This window comes from Aquila chrysaetos, chromosome Z (genome assembly GCF_900496995.4).
Source record: "Aquila chrysaetos chrysaetos chromosome Z, bAquChr1.4, whole genome shotgun sequence".
In the NCBI taxonomy this organism is placed as follows: Eukaryota; Metazoa; Chordata; class Aves; order Accipitriformes; family Accipitridae; genus Aquila; species Aquila chrysaetos.
In genome coordinates, this window is record NC_044030.1 from 84,707,351 (window position 1) to 84,724,954 (window position 17,604).

Genomic DNA, 17,604 nt, shown 5'->3' on the forward strand with positions numbered 1-17,604 from the left:
ATCCTGATATTTGGTTCATACCGGCTAACCCCAAAGACAATGGGTTACTGTTGTCAGCATTGATCTGCACTAAATACCCTATGAATTAGCCTCTGGGTCAGCTCAGCATGCAAAGAAGCACAAAGAATTTATATGTGACTATACGCAATTGGAGAAACAACCCTGTGCTAAAAACACTGAGTCCAGTTCCTTGGGGTAACATTTTGGGTACCCACAAACACCAACCTGATCCCCCCCCAGTCTGCCTTTGGCATTGGACCCTTACCTTGGGGGCAGATAGGATGCCAGCCCTGTGTGACACTGGGGATGCCCATCTCTTGCTGTTCAAGGACAGGTTTACGAAAACTTCTGTAGATCGAGGCACTTTTGGTGTCACCAGAATTCAAGCAGCCGTGAACTCTCGCTGCCCACGCTCTTCACCGGCAAGGACCTGGTGCGCAGCGATGCATCGGAGATGTTGGGTGTAGCTCTGCACAGGTTGTGATGCACGCGAGGAAGGTCGGCATCATTCTGACTCGCTCTGAAAATATTTGCCATGAAACGTAGAGGGCTGCTGTGACCAAGGTGCATCAAAAAGCAACAAGAAAGCCCTCCTTTTCCCAATACAAAGAGTATTTTAAAGAAAAGTGCAACACCCCCTCCCCACCCCCCAGTATATGATTATATGGAAGTACACGTGTAATGTGAATAAGGTACCCAGGCAGACAGTTAGAGAATACAGTAACAGACAGTAATACGGACAGTTAGGCTGTGCCCAAAATGAGTCCAGAAAAGGTGAATATATGATTCACTCTTTTCTGTTTCATTCATCAGCTAATTGGTCTTGCAAACAGTGTTTTTATTGATTTGGCACCAGCCTTTTCTTTAATGGGTTTCTGAAAAGTTTTGATCTCAACCATTTGTGTTTCGAGTTAATCACTGATGCTTGCAGAGCCCAAGCTCTCATTGATGCAAGTGGTCTTTACTCGAGCGAGCAGCTCTGTGGACTTTGGGAATTCCTCACCTGGGCCAAGGTTCACAGCACACGGCCATTATGTTGCATTTGATACATTAGTATGTGTTTGTAAGTATGAAAAAGCCGAACATCAATGTCTAATTCATTTTTGGAGGAAAAGAAGTCTCCACCTATCCTATGAAGTGCATCTAATCTAAATAGCAACAGTTTACAGGAATGCCCAGTGCATTACTTCCACGGCTGCTGAGAAACTGGGGGGCTGCTGGAGTCCTTTTATCACGAAGGTTTCAAGATAATAGGGCAGTGGCTGATGTAAGGCATCCAAGCTGATACACACGGCTGTTTGTGAAGTAAAAAAAGAATTGCTTTGCACAGTGAAAAATCCCCTAACATCACAGCATTTGCTGTCCAGGTTCAAAAAAGAAATGGGAAATACTTTTTAAATTGAATGCCAGGGAATAAGGCACATGGTAGGGCTTGTTTTTAAGGGGAAGTTGTATAGTAGTATAGTTGTATAGTACACAGCCTGTATAGTAATTGTTATTATTATGGCATAACTCCTCCCTCTAACACCCTCTTCCAGCATGTGAGTGATTTTATTGTGCTTCCAAAGACGACAAGGAAGTCCCTATTGTCCACATGTGGCTGGTTGTGGTTAAGCAATGAAGACACAGACCCCTTAACCCATGAAAATTTAAACCACTGACCCCAGTCCACGTACAACATACGTCACTCGGCTTTCAGAAATGTCAATACACATCTCTGCCGTTGGCTTGTATCATTTCAATATATAGCAAAATCAATTTTTAAAGACCTTGTCAATGTGTTGTTGTTTTTTTCCTCAACCAGTTGGATTTGCAAAGGTAAGCAATACCAGTACATAAAGACTGGTTTAACACTGATAACCTATTAACTGGAACAGCAAACTCTTCCTCTTGGCTGTCTGCAGAACCCACCTTTCACCTTCTCCTTCCTCCATTGGTCTCCACCAAAGGAAGGTCTCATGGCCCAGAAAGCCCAGGTTATACCAGAGCTTAGACCTAACAACTTACAGACGTGCAAACCACATCAAATATACATTTGTAAATCTGGCCCATGTCTGTATTGAGGTGCTGTATTTCAGGCATGTAGGATGAACTCAACTTCCCGTGCAGACCAAGGATAAAATTAGCTAAACGGGGTCAGGCGATATTCGGACAACTAGTGATGTGAAAGTGCTGCCTGCTCGTTGCTTTCATTTATTGTCCTATTGTATCACTTCAAGCACGTGCCTTTGATAGCTAGCCCTTTCTTGTCCCACCTGCTCTGCCTTGGTTTAGTTGGTAGCAATGAATAGTCATCGTTGTCCTCTGCTTGGCCCAGGCTGTAGAAGAACGTTTCTCCCTGGCAGCTGGAAAAGCTCAGAGCTCAACCTTGCTGGTGGTGGTGGTGGGGATCCTGCAAGAGTTGGGGTGCTGCCAGTGCCCAACCGCAACCATCTCTGCTCCAGGAATAGTGTCCTTGTGCAAACCTCCCTTCGCCGGTGGTTTAAATGGTTTGCGGGAAGGGTGATGGGGTGAGGGACACAGCGGTAACGCCGGGTGTTGGGGAGCTGACCAAAGGTGCCACGGTTGGGGTCAAGCTTGCGAGGAGGAGCTGTACGAGGACTGACACAGCCCCTGAGCGAACAGCGGCAGTGTTTTATCGTGTCTCTAACCTCCAGCTCTCTGCTTCCACCCTGCTGCTGGAGGGCACGGAGCTTGGTGTGGGCTGGCTGATGAAGGCAGGCTGAGCCCGGGCTCCTGGACATCACACTAGGATGTGTGCGCTCCTCCCCTTCCTCAGGGCACCATCTCCCGGAATGAACGTTTAATGAGACATATTGCTAATTCCACCCGATAATACACGCTGGGGGTGGCAATCATGTTGTAGACCACCTCTGGATATCCTGGTGAGCCACAGACCAGAAGCTTAATTACATTGAATTAGCACTTCTTTGTCAATGTCTTGGGTCCCCCGTTGGCCTCAAACCCTGCCATGGGCAGCAAGAGCCGCAGCACCCCATGAAGAGCCTGGTTGCCCTTAGATCTTTGTACGGCCAAAGGAGGGACTCGGCCAGGGTGACAGGAGCCACAGCAGGCAGCATCCTCCCGGTCCTGCTGGGGACCTGGCACTGAAACACGTGCTCCGACCGGAGGAGAGCAGATCCGACCTCCGAGGGGAGCAGCGACGGAAGGATGCTGACGATGCAGCCTGCTCAATACCCCGGCAAAATACAAACGCCTGCTAACGACCTCTCGCAGATGATGTTGAAGCACACTTGCAGATCTTTCCAACACAGGATCACTCGACACCAGCAATTATCCTTGTCTCTGTATAAGAGTACATAGACAAGTGAACAGGGCCAGACAAGTCCCTTCCCCAGGAGGCTTCAGGTCTGAAGGCAACACGAGTCCAACAGCCCCATTCCCCGACCCACTGGTTTGAATAAGTTACAGGCTAAAAATCCGGAACATTTGTTCTTGTGCATATTAATGGCTATCCCTGGGTACTGATGTTTATCTAACCAGGCCATTTAAATAATTGCAAGGCATATGCATGAGTTCAAAGCCATCAGCTAAGCCGCGTCGCCTTCTTCTGTCATTACTTGTGTGAGTGTCAAGCGAGGCAACCTCCGTCAGGTCTTCAGCCTGATGTTTTGTGTTTGGGCAGCTTCAAAGACCTCCACGAATGGATGCAAGGTGCTGTGCTCAGAAACGCCTCTGCCGAACAGAAAATGAGCAGAAAAGAATTGTATAAAGCTGGTTTCTTTACCTTATTTTTTTAGAAAAAACAGAATTGCCGTTTCCTTAACAAGCACTGATAGACCACATGCAAATCCTGCCTTCCCTTTTTACTCCCCACAGCCATGTGGCTGTTGCAATGGTACTGATAATTTAAACATCTCACACTTCAGGCAGGTCTCTGATGGCAAAAAAAAAAAATTAATTGAAGTAGTTCAGACAGAGTCTCCCTCGCTCGCTCCTTAGATGCTGCTTTTACAAAGGACATTTGTTTATAAGGCTCAGCTGGATTTTTCTTAAGAAGTTCCCTAAGCATTTCAGTTGCCATCTGTGCACCTTTGTTGTTCAAGTGCATTAGCAGAACTTCCCCAGTTCAATCTAAATTGATAACTTTATCCAGTCTCCACTTAATATCACCATAGAGCAGCTGCTTGTGGAGTTGTTTAATCTCCATTAGAGCGCTTTGGTTAAAATCCAAGCTTGCATCCATATGAAAGCATGACACAAGCAAGATGCTCTGCCTCGGCAGGGCTTTCCAGGCCAAGGGTGTCTGAGGCCGTTCAGAGCTGGATATTTAATATTTGCTTGAAAACCAGGCTGGCTGTGGGTCTCCCTGGAGACCTTGCATTGCCTAAGGGCGCGATCCTCTTTCCTTGGTGCGTTTTGCACCCCCCGTTTATTTTTTTCCATCTGAAATTCATTTTGTGAGATGCTGAGATCACCGTGGTCGGGTACGTGGTGCCGAAGCCGGGAAGGAGAGCTGGTGTTTATTCAAGGAAATACACTCTATGAAAGCCTTTCTCTTAATCATCTCAAGTGCTTCTGAAGGGATATATGTTACACCTTGTTTTGTCTGCAGGCAACGAAACGTGGATGGTTAGACTCACTTTAAATTATGTCTGATAGAGAAATGGAATCTAGATCATTTTTAAATCTCCTTATTTTGTTTTTACATCTTCCCATACATCTATCTCAGCTGACAGCCAGGGTGAAATGCCTGTCAGAGAAGTTCATCCCCAAGACTTATTACAGGGAAAAGAAATTATTTTGTGGGATAACATTTACATATTAGAGAAAAGAAGAACTACTTTTCCCATTCGTTCCTTGATAATTTTTCATCAAACAAATAAAACAGACACGAAGCATCAAGCTTCCTCGGTATTAGCGTCTCAGTCCTCTCTCTGAGTGCAATACTGTTGGGATTACAGCCAGAAATCACTCTTTTGCGTGACCCGCTGCTTTAGGAGAATGATTACTCCCTGTAACACAGCTGGGTTTTTCTTTGTGCTCTGGCCCTACTGAAGACAACAGCAGTTTTATCATTGATCTCAAAGGATTCAAGCTTCCAGCTCCTGTATTTCCATCTACATTAGGTTTTAGCCAGGCTGTTCCTAACAGACCTTAAATTTAAAAGAAATTCCTTGATTTCAGCCACCAACTACTATTGTCCTACCTTGTCTGTCCTTACTGAGCCACGTGTCCCATCAGCAAAGGTCAAGAAAGCAGCTCACGGCTGCAGGACGCTGTCATCCAGCCAAAGCAGCGAGTAGCCCAAATCTCCTGTGTCCACGTCCCCTGTGGCCACCAGCAGTGATGAAGGTGGAGCAATCATCACGGACCAGCCTCTCTTCTCAGGACGGTGTGGTGGGATGCAAAATATTATATGATATGATGTGATATGATGTGATATGATGTGATATGATATGATATTACAGGGCCAAAAGTTGCACGTTTTAGCTGGGATTCATCTCTCCTAATTTTAGCTGTCTAAAAATTAAACTGGCAGACCGGAGCGATTGCCCGGACCTTAATTACAGTTGTGACAAGGCCAGCGCAGCCTTGGACATCCGGATCCAGGACCGTGACCTCCGCCGGCGAGGGAAGAGCCGTGGAGCATCCCTGGGCGGTGGGAGCCAGACAGTCTCGCACCTTGCAGAAGCTGTGATTCCCGCTGTGAAACTCGCGGCAGCCCTCCCCACGCGCTCAGCTTGCTGAGAGACGGGAGGGCTACTCCTGAAAACGTGACAGTAGCCTGCAGCTTATTTTCTTCAAGTTTATGAATAACCGGGGAGGGGGCAGGAAAGCAGGGCGACGTGACCGTTACATGGGGGCCTCTTCTCTTCTCGTTAACGTGCGCTTGATTACATCCCCCCTTGGCACGCATGTCATTACATCCCTCTCTACGTCCCTGCACCTATTGTGGATGCAGAGAGCCCCGAGACAGCCCGGCACGCGCTGCCGGAGGTAGCGCTGGTGAAGCCGGGGCTGTGCTTTCCTGCCTCCTCCTCCTCGTTTGCAGTGACCAGGCAATATTAAGACAATGCGATGGGCAAAGGGGATCAAATCAGAATAGTTTGGTCCGTGCTGTAAAACATCAGCATCCCTCCTGCCATCCTGTCTGGGAGCAAGCTCCCTGCCTTGGCATCGCCATCAGCACCAGTACATTTGTCCTCATTTCACTCAGCAGCTCCTCTGTACGCTTGAGACCTTCTGCCCTGATGGAGGCACTCAATGTTCACCACCACTGGGTTCATCACTGTTATTCATGGAATCACCAAATGGTTTGGGTGGGAAGGGACTTTTAAAGGTCATCTAGTCCAACCCCCTGCCATGAGCAGGGACACCTTCCACTAGACCAGGTTGCTCAGAGCCCCGTCCAACCTGACCTGGAACGTTACCAGGGATGGGGCATCTACCACCTCTCTGGGAAACCTCTCCCAGTGCCTCACCACCCTCATCGTAAAACATTTCTTCCTTCTATCTAGTCTGAATGTCCCCTCTTTTAGTTTAAAACCATTACCCCTTGTCCTATCGCTACAGGCCCTACTAAAAACTCTGTCCTCATCTTTCTTCTAAGCCCCCTTTAAGTACTGGAAGGCTGCAATAAGGTCTCCTCGGAGCCTTCTCTTCTCCAGGCTGAACAACCCCAGCTCTCTCAGCCCGTCCTCATGGCAGAGGGGTTCCATCCCTCTGACTATTTTTGTGGCCTCCTCTGGACCCGCTCCAACAGGTCCACGTCCTTCTTGTACTGAGTTACCGCTCACTTGAACTCCAAGACTCACCATAATCAACTGGGACCCGATGCTGTGATGGCTGTGAGGGTCCGTCATCATCACCCTAACCCCGCAGCAGCACGGCAGCTGCGCTGATGGGCGATGGAAAGGACCTTCCCCCGTTGCCTCCTCTTAGGTTCTGTTGATTTTCTTTTCCACAACTTCCTGAGTGCATTACCCACATTAAGAGACTTCCCCCCTCCAAAAAAAAAACTTGCACCCATTACGGCTCCCGGCCCTGCGTCACAGCACGCCATGAGAAAGAGCAGGAGCCCGGCGCAAGTGGGAAGCCATCCATATGCTCCCGCAGGCTGGGCTCCAAGCATTAATGTTATCAAATTACAGCTAACAGGAGCAGATTAATGCACAGCGTGCCCTGCGCCGCTGGAGGAATTACCGTGCCGATCGATGCGGCGTGGAGTAGGCGGCTGTGGGCAGCCCCGGCTCCCCCAAATGCCATAAGCTGGGGCTGTTTGGGGAAAAACGCGTGGACACACGTATGGGATCAGTTGGTAGGATGTGAGGGATGTAACAAAAAAAATCAATGAATATGGAGTGGGGTGTCTTCTGCGTGCAGGGAATGGAGCTATCCCCCCCCAAAATGGGCAAAATATAATGGAAAAATATGCTTTAAAAATATTTGTTGTCTCAGTGGTGACTTTTCAGCAAGGATTTAGCATAATATTTGCCAACACCCTTCACAAAGGGTGAAACGCAGGAAAATGAAGCAGCTCAGCTCAGGTTCCCCCCCCAGGGTGTGGATGGTGACCCCATCCGTTGTCTTTCTGCTGGGGCACTGAAGGCCGGACCTCACACGGCAGCAGCTACCGCAGGCAGCGATTAAGCGACCGATAGAAATTTCAGCTTTGCAATGCGAAATTCTGGGGTGACTCAAAAATGGGGCTGCCCAGCAAAAATAATGTCCCCAGCCAGACAGGTACCATCGCAGTGGGTTTTCTGTACATCAGGGCATGAGATTTCATTGTTCAAATATAATGAGAGGACGTTCGCTTCGCTTGCAGTGAGCATTTGTCAGGCTTAAGGGCATTGCTCAAGGGGAGCATTGACAACAAAAATAAGATTATTCAGCATTTCTGTGGCATTTTACATTTTCAAGATGCCTTTCAGGCACTAACCAGACATTAAACATGAGCTAATCTTCTGTTATAGCTCCTCTGCAGCCATTAGATGGGATTAGGACTCAAATTGGGTGGCTATTGAAAAAAAAAAAAGAATCAATTAAAAATATTCAAGTGCTTTTAACAAATTTTTAAGAGCCTATGCCATGACCCGTGCATTATGAACAATAATGAGCACCCACACACTTCACATCGGACTTGTAAGAATATCCTGGGCAACATTGAGTCAATGCAATTCAAAACTAGCCAAAGTGGTGGCAAAATCAGGACTGTGAAGAGCCACTGACCAAACCCATCTGAGCTCATCTGAGCATCATGTTGCCCCACATGGACTTTGGGACCTGTCTTTGATGAAGGATGGACTGTGACCACTGCTGTCACCCAGCATTGGGTCCCAGCAGAGGGGAGACTGGTCCAGCATCTCGGTGGAGATGGCTGAGCTTCCTGGGTGGTCTGGGACAAACCCCTGAAATCTTGGTTCACCGTCGGCAAAGTGTGGATGAAAGTACTTCCACAACACACAGGGATGCTGGAAAACGCTCAGATTAAATAATAAGGATTACATACAGACCCTAGCTAAAGAGTGGTGAGCTTAATTGCCACTGCTTTGGTTGAAGATTATTTTTTTGCTGTCTCAATGGGTTCTCGCATAAATGGCACTAGGTAGCTGAGGGGTCAGCAGCACCCGTGGGTGATCCCAGAGGGGAGGGCTGCAGGGTGGCCACTCCACAGGTAGCTTTCCCATGAGATGGGTTTTGTTCATGGGAATTGTCCAGTTTCAGCCTCTCCCTGGACCACGTGCCAGCCTGGATGCGCCCCAAGCATCTCCAATAGGGAGGGGGATGTCGTCCCCTCCCAGCAGCCCCAGGAAGGTTCTCAGCAGCTTTGGGAAGGCGCTGTTTCCTTCGATGACTAATGGTTCAAGGAACCTCACTTTTGGGTTCGGTGTTTTCAAAACAGAAGGAGTCAAAGACCATTAGTAACTTCCCCAAGCCGGACACAACTCTGCATTCCCACACAACTGACCATAGAAGGGCTTTATAAGGCAGGAGACGGAGTCACGGAGGGGGAAGCAACTCACTCGGTGGGACACGGGACGTCGGTGGCGATGCTGGGAGCTGACTCGGGAGATCTGGGTACGGAGTCCGGTCCCTTAACCGCAGTCCTCTGCTTCTTCTGACTCTTCCCGCAGCACAGCTGCAAGGGATGCTCCGGGCAGATGCTCGGGAAAGCAGAGCAGCACTGAGCTACTCCTGGTGACCTCGACCACAGAAACGACGGTCGGCACTGACCCCAAGGAGAGCATGGGATGGGTCTCCTCAGCACCACGGGGCTGCTCGATGTCCTCAGACCCACAGCAGACCTTGCTCGGGGGTTAGGGCATCACTTCCAAGTGGGTTACGTTGACCAGCACGGTCCCCCGTATGCAGTTACGTGCACCCCAGCACACATCGCTCCGTGGCCCTGCTTGGCTGGAAGATGCTGGTCCCCCCGGTGCCGGCGATGAAGCGGATGGAGGGGAGCGGGAGAGCTGCGTACTCAATAATTCCCAGCCAGAAGATTGCCAAGAGGAAATGCACTTCCCGTAAAGTAGGCGCTGTTACCGACTTGTTTGCTGGAATTGCTTGAGTGGTGATTATGCTCCCTTAATATTGACATATTTAAATAGTTTCCAAGCATAATGAGTCCTGCCCTGCTCCCCCCCTTTTCCAAATTTCTGTGGTGAGCTTTCACTTTGAACAATGGATTATCTGGAGGGGCGTGACTTGCCAACGTCTTGTTTATTGTACAGCATGTCCAGATGTTTTGCTCTTGTGCACGGTGCATTCGGATGTGCTGAGTGTTTGATGGTGCGCTGCCCCGTAAAGGAGCTACAGGCATCCGACATGCAGAAAAAAAAAATATATATCTCCATCGTGCTGCTTCATGTGGGATTCTGCTGGTCACGACCCCCAGCTCACGTCTTGATTCCGATGGGGTAACGCACAGCGTCGTCAGCATCAGTCCCACAACATTTGTCTTTCATTCGTTATTTGTCAGAAGTCCCGAGACACTCTGTCCTGAGCACGGCGGCCAAAAAAGACCATTCCCTTCTTACGTTGTTTCGTGCGTGGGCCACTCTCATGAATGCTGCAAAAGAAGGGTTTGTTTTTTTCCCCAGAAAAAACGTCTCACGCTAAACAAATGGTAGGAATCTGGGTTACTTAATGCCCCGAGCAGCCCCCTGGTTTCCTCCATCTGCGGGACGTCCCATGCGTAAATTTATCTTGGTGGATGCAGACCCCCAAATTCAGTGCCTTTTCCCCTCAAAAATAAATTCCTTTTTCTCCTGCACTGCATTGCTGCAGTTGTTCGTCCCTGTATCCCTCTGAGCATCCATCCAGAGAAATTTCCAAGCATGGCTTATACAGGCTCCTGTTCCTCCCAGTCCTGGGCAGCCTCTGGGAGGACTGCTCTTTGCAAATATCTCCTTGGGTTTTCCTCTCCACCCCAAGATGGGATTTTTCTATCACAAGCGCTGGCTGACCCCCGCCGTAACCCTTCTTTGAGTTCGTCTGCTCCACACCCAGGGTGATGGTACCCACGCGGTGTGGGCCGGACATCCCGTGGGGCAGCTCTCCGAGGGACAGTGATGCTGGTGAGGAACCCACGACCCTTTCCACCAGGCAGGACAGAGAGAGGCACCTTGCAGAGGTGCAGTTGTGCCGCCATCAGTCCTCATCTTGATCCGAGGGCACGTTTCACTTACGCCGAGCATCATGTTGGCCAATTTGCTATGTGGCCTGGGGTCTAAAGGAGAGAAGCGTTTCTCAGCCTTGTTTGGTGAAAGCCAAAACAGGAAAAAACTCTCACACAGGCCACAAACCACCACAGCAAAGCTGGGCTGGAAAATGAGCGATTTCCCTGGGAATCTCGGTAAAGGACGGACGAGCGACTCCTCTTTCTCCCAGGGCTCTGGTTGGGTTGCCGTTGCTTGCACAAAAGGGTGTGCGTGTGCGTATTTTAATCTATGTCAGAGGGCTGAGAAAGCAAAGAGAAAGCCAGCAAAGTGCCAGGAAGGTACCAGAAAGGGAGCTGGGGAAATGCAACGTGAAGCGAGGGAGCGGGGAGGCACACGGAGCGTGCAGGAGTGGCTCCAGGCAGGCTCGGGCTTGGGCTCAAGGCTGTTGCAGCCTACTTGGTCCTGCGGTGTTCGGGGAAACGGGACTTTACGTACTTTCCCGATTAATACACAGAATTGCATCAAGGAAATACCTGGCTGTCATCATCAGCGTATCCTCCCAGTGAAAACGATCTTGGCAAGACCTTGAGTGGGCCTAGCGTCTCAGGCCAAGAGCCAACAATATGTTCGGTACAAGTTTCTTCACCTCCCCGTCTTTCATCATCTCCCACACTCACCCCACCAACTTGCCATCCCAAAGGTTACTGTCGAGGTAGGAGAAAGCGAGTAAGCGAAGACACTCCTAATACTTGGAAGGGCAGTGCTGCAAAGGCATCATTAAAAATCCTAATCCCTATCCACCTGTCCTAAGACTAACCCCTCTCCGTCTGGCCTTCTCCAGGGAGTGCAGGGTGCCAAATCCTCTTCTGAGTCTCTTAAATCAAGAGGATTCACTGGGCAACTTCTGGTCCTTATGGTCTATGATAGGGGACGGAGGCACTGCTAGGATTGCCTGGCCACATTTCCCAACTTCATGAGTCCCAGATCCAAGACCCAGACTGTGGAGAGCTGAAGAAAAAGCCCTGGGTCCACCAGCCATTGCCAGTAGATCTCTGCAGGCCACGATTTGGGACGTTTCAGAGATGCTCTCCATCCTACTCTGCCTTTTTTTTGGGGGGGTAAGGTAAGGGTCTGCCATGGCACGAACAGCTGCTGCCTTTGCTGATAGCTGCTGCTGGTGCACACCAGAGAGGTGAAAATAAGGGCTTCTCAAGACCAGGTCCTAAATCGTTTTGACCTGAAGATGACTGTCAGCCCTCAAAGCTCATCAGAGCCAGTTGCGATGCTGAAATACATCAGTGCAAACCGGGTTTTTGCTCTCCGTTGGCTGCAGAGCAGCCCAAGGCCATGGGGCAAGACATGGGATTTCAGGTCTAGGTTGGAGGGAAGGTTTTGGGACTCGATGCCGAGGGCTGGGGGATAAGCTGGCCTGCCAGCCCCGGCGCGAGGAAGGAGGGGATTTCTTCCTTGTTCTTAATTTCAGCGGGAGCAGAGGGTTATACAACAGCGAGGCAGATGGAAATGTCACAACAGCGAGCTTGGCAGCTGCACAAACACAACTAATCTGCCCTCGTTTAATGCTCGTAGCCACAACATAAACATACGCGCCGCACAAGGTAATAGATGAGGTAAATCCGTCATCGGCAGCCTCATTACACGGGGCGCGCTGCCTCGCCGCCCGCGGCTCCTGCTCCCCGGCACCCTCCTGCTGCCCTCCCGAAGGGCCAGCGTGGTGGCCAGCTTGGCTGGGATGGCTGAAACCAGCCTGGGAAAAACCTGGCATCCCCTAAAAGTCCTGCCCCAAATGCAGCTGAGATGCTACCTGTAGCCACTACTCACCCATCACCTCTTTATATATTTATATAGCGTACTATAGGGTGCCCACCCAAACCCGACCAGCGATGTGCCTCCACTCATGGCCCTTCAACAGATAGGGTGGTACCATGAAAGGGGGTCATTTTATAGATAACAACAGAATAATAAATAATAATGATGTGCCATTTTGACATATATGTACATACTATACATATACATATGCACATACATATACATCCAAGCTGCCTGTCTAGGCTCGGTCCCTTCCCAATCAGTGTATTTTCTTCCTAATTATTAGATCTTTGGGTCAGGACCACGGTTTCTGGTTTATTCTCTAGCACTGCTCCTCTATGTACTCACTGGACTTTCATTTGGCTGCACAGAGTCAGTGACAAACAAGCAGGAAGGTATTGCTTGAAAATGGCTGTTTCTTCCCCAAATGGTCAAGAAAGGCCTCTGCCATCTCTCTCCAGTACGCACCAGCGGGGAAGCTGGTACCCTCAAACGTGGCATCAACCCATCCGTCCCCATGCTCCAGCCTCCTACCTTCTCCCGTGCTGCGGGGAGCCACGGGCCAGCCTCTGCCGCTTTCTTCCCTGGGAAAGGGTCACTTTTCAGGAGAGCATCACCTCCATCCTCTCAAGGCCACCCCTGGTCCTGGTGGCCACAGTGACCTGGACATGGGCCCCTTGGTCTTGCTGCTGACGTGTGCTGGTGTGGCACCGGTGTGGTTGTACGTCCCGTGTGTGTATTAGCACGCCTAATTGAACGGAGAAACACAACGCTGTGATGAGTGTAAGAAGTCCTACTGGCAAACATCTTGTGGGTCTACGTTAGGGATGGACATGCTGCAAATCCACCTCCCGACCAGACTAGCTGCTCCACCAGAAACGGTTTCCAGTCCCAAACTGGCCAGACTCAAGCAGCTGGGAGAACATTTGTTAAACTCAATTTCTTTGGTCCTACAGTAATGGTTCTGTAAGACGTGCAAGCGGCCTCTGAAACTGCTAACGTGTCCTCCAGGAAACCAAAGCAAGCAAGAAAGACAACGGAAGAAAGAAAAGAGGCAATCCTGCCTCGTGTGGCACTGGTGATAGTCGTGTTCCTCCAGGACCGCTGTGGACGCGGGGTTTTATGAGCTCTCTCCATGCCACTTTCATCAGGAGCTGCCACTTTCCTGGCCCAAACGTGTTCTGTCAGGAAGGAGGAGAAGCCAAGCAAGGACATAAAGGCAGCCTGAAGTTTATGGCTATTGTTTAGGTCAATAATGTATTGATTGACTATTTTGTGGGCTAAAAGGTTGACCTTTTAAAGGGCAATTGGCGCCTGTGAGATTTGATTTAGCAGAAAGAAAAGAATTTAAATTTAATTTTCACTTCGTATTTCAGTTGGGAGAAACTTGCAAGATTGCAGACGCCAAAGCTGCTTTTTCTTGGGGGGAGGTTGAGGGTTTTTTCTGGAGCCATCACAAAGAGCGAGCTTCGTTTCAGGGTGAAAATGGCTCTGTTGCTTCTCTCCGCTCCACCGCTCAGCACTGCAGAGACACTACGAGACGCAAGGCACTAACCAGAATATTTAAGCTGAAGCTCTGCCAAGTAAATATACTGGATACTGAATATCCCGTATCAAGGAATGACGGTGGGTTTTCCACCCTGTAGGAACAGCCTGAGCAACAAAACAACACGCAAGGCTGTATTAGGAAAAAACCCACATTTCCAGGCAATTCCTAGCGACCAATTCTTTGCCCACCATTTATTCCCCATTTCCCCAGAGAGGTGCCTTTGCCACGCTGGCACCCAGGGCCACCATCCCAGGCGCAGTCCCTCTTTGCCTACTGGTTTTGCTGACCCAGACCCCATCTGAAGAGGCCACCGGTGGTCCTCAGGCACCTGGTTTGGAAGAGGCTTTGAATTTCCAGATCCAGTTTTGACCCCGGATGGTTTATTCCCATTATTCTCTGGTTGAGACAGTCCTTAAACAGGGACAGCCGGCTCTGGTGGGGCTGAGCACCCCAGGTCCCCAGTACCCCGAGCACCCGCGCTGGGCAGGATTCACGGAGAGGGGCACTGCAGACTGGGATGCAGGAGCTGCGCCAGGAGAGGGGATGGACCCTGCCAATGGCTTCAGGGACGAAAATAGAAGCAGCGGGGTGAGGCCAGCTGTTCCTAGTTTAAATTGCCAGTTTTTAATAAGCTGTTTTGCTCTTTGAAAAGCATTTGTTTCGTCGTTTCGTAAACAGGAGGAGGGGCTGGAGTAGCATCATTGGGGACGTCACCGAGTTTGTCACCGCTCTGTAGCTCCTCTATGGATGCTCGAAGACCTCCACTTTTCTCCCGGTGCTGTCGGATTTAGGGTTTTCAGCAGCACAAAGTGACTATAAGGAAGACTGAAGTCTGCCATTTAGTTTGCCAATACAGCTGGCAGAAACTTTATGTACAGCCGAACATTTCATCACGTCTGCCAAGCCATATTCATTTTGGATTAATTTTAAGACAGATTTTAAAGTGATGATGAAGGATTATGCTGTGCGCTTCAGCAGCATTAAAAAAAAAAAAAGGAAAAAAAATCTCTCTTCTTTTTAAATCTCTCATTCAAATTGTCCCAGTTTGGCAGCTCAGCGGTGTATTTGATTTGTGATTTGGAGGGATTCACCGATAGTGACATTTTCATTTATCTGAGTACATGTAAGTGCTGGCACAACCCGTGAGTAGTAGCAGTGCCTTCAATATTAAACATGGCTACTTGAAGTAATTCATTTGCAAGAACGCAGTATAGCCCCACCATATGAAAAGCATCCATCCAGCAATAACCTAGCATCTATGATTAAATGCTTACAAGCTTTTCATGCTGTAATCTCAGCTGGAGCCTTGCAGTTCAGGGTTAACTACTCTCAAAGAGCAAAGTATTTACAACACTCTTACTCCAGAATAGTCTCAGGTTTTCCCAGGGAAGGGATGCCAAAATCTGTAGTCAGGGCCATGCAAAGGAGGGATGTAGCTCACGCGTTGTTGCTTTTGAGACCCCAGCTCTTGCAATCATGCAGCCATTTCCACGATTACCTTAAACCATTGCCTCCACAGCCCACGGCACCTCCCTGCCCCGCTCCTAATGAGTTCTTGTACCCAAAGTCACAGCGGGAAGTACGGCTCTGCCGGTCAGGTCAACCGAGGTTGTAAGAATTGCCCTTTTGCCTTTGAAATATTATCTTCTGATAACAGAACTGTTATCAGCGTAATGAATGACGCTGGTGATGTGCGTCGATGTCTCACGCGCAAGGAGGACAACCCCGGAGAACTCGGGCAGCGTCTCGGCGATGCCACAGCAGCCTGGGGACGTCCTGCCAACAGGCTGCTTTTCTGAAAGGGAAAAAAAAGAGGCCAACTCCCTGCTTTCGTGATCCTTTCCCTGAACCCACCCGCATGCTGCTGCCCCTGGAGCACTGCTACTGAATCTGAATGTCATGAATGAACTGTGCCAAGGCACCGTGAATGAATAATTCTTAGAGTTAAAAGCCAGCCTTTTAGCCAAGCCCAAAATAATTCCCAGCCCCATCCAGCATAACCCAGACAACCAACCTTGTGACATCCGGGATATCCTTCTCCGCAGAATTTCATCTCAAGGGATATTTGTACTGTACTGAGAGCTCACAGCCACCACGGCTTCTGCTAGAAGATGTCCCGGAGCTGATGCGTCATCGTCCAGGTGCTCGGGACGCCCTGAGCAAATTTGCTGCTAAGAGCTCTTTGGCAGTAAACCCAACTGGCTGCCCCCAGCCAGCTCTTGATGGTCAAGATGGAGCAGTCTGGTTGGACCTAGAGGCCAACTCTGGTGGAGCCGAGCAGAACATCGCTCCTGTCTGACCAGCTGACTGCAGCTTGCCAAGGGAGCGGGTCGGTATTTCCCCCCCCACACCTTTAAATGACAAATGACATTTGACTGCCAGAAACGTTAAAAATGATTGGGTCTGTGTCATGCTGCTGAAGATAATTTTATGGATTTTCTGTTGTGTAATTAAAGGGAAAAGGAGCCTCTTGGGGCCTTTTGGGTGTGGATAGGTGCTTGATACAGAATTTAACCCAATAATGTCAGCTGGAGAAACCTCAAAGGTAAAAACCTTCATGCAGCTTTCAGTACAAGCAAAAGCTCCGCAAACTGAAGAGTTGAAGCAAGATTAGTGCCCTGATCCAGATCTTGGCACCCTGATCTGGGCTTGGGGAGGAGGGGGAGAGACCACAACGATGAACAGGAACGTACCGAGTAAACATTTCCTTCCTCTGAATCTGGTAACTCCGTCAAGGCTGCTGTGTGTTGCTATCAGACGCAGAGCTGTTACCTTAAACATTGCTAGTTGTGAATTAGTAGTGTCTGTTATAATAGAGAATAATTATTATAATAATAACTCCCCCAAAAACAAATTAACAACAAACCAAACACAAAAGTAGCTGGGACCCTGAATTTTACAGTATTATGGGTACCAATGGTACAAATTTTTAAAGCTAGCTAGGTAAGGTGGCCAAAGTCCTGCTAATGGGTGAAGACGGGAAAGGATTTACAGTGGTCAGGTGATTATGGAAGTGCAATCGTATAGGAAACTCCTGGTCTTCAAGCACAGAAGCCAGGGTGTTTGCAGACTGAGCCCAATCAAATCAGGAGAGAGCCTGGGGTTGACCAGCTATAAGATGGCGTTTGACCTTTAGTCGGCTGAATTAGACAACATACACAAGAATAAAACTGAGTCACCCCATAGAAAAGGTTGTACAAAAAGCTTTAGATTTTCCAAAGAAGTGAGGGGTTGTTTGCTGCTTCTTCTCCTGTTTAACTGGTAGATCAACAATCGAGCAGGCATGTAGAAAACAGTTTGGTTTTTTTTCCTGTAACTTACCTAATACTCTTTGGTTTTAAGCTAGTAGGGTCAAGAAATGCCATGAAATCTGGAAGGTTTTTGGAGTGCTTTTGCCAAAGTGAATGATGGCCGACTCATCTGTAGCTTCCAACCCACCACCTTGTTTTCACAGCGAGATCAGAGTTTCTCTCAATTAACTGAGGAAGGACAATTTCTCTCTCATCAGGGACACGTGCATCAGGCTTCACGTGCACAACCTCCACTTTACTAACAACTTACACAGCAACTTGGTTTCCTGACCGTTCTCCCGAAAGC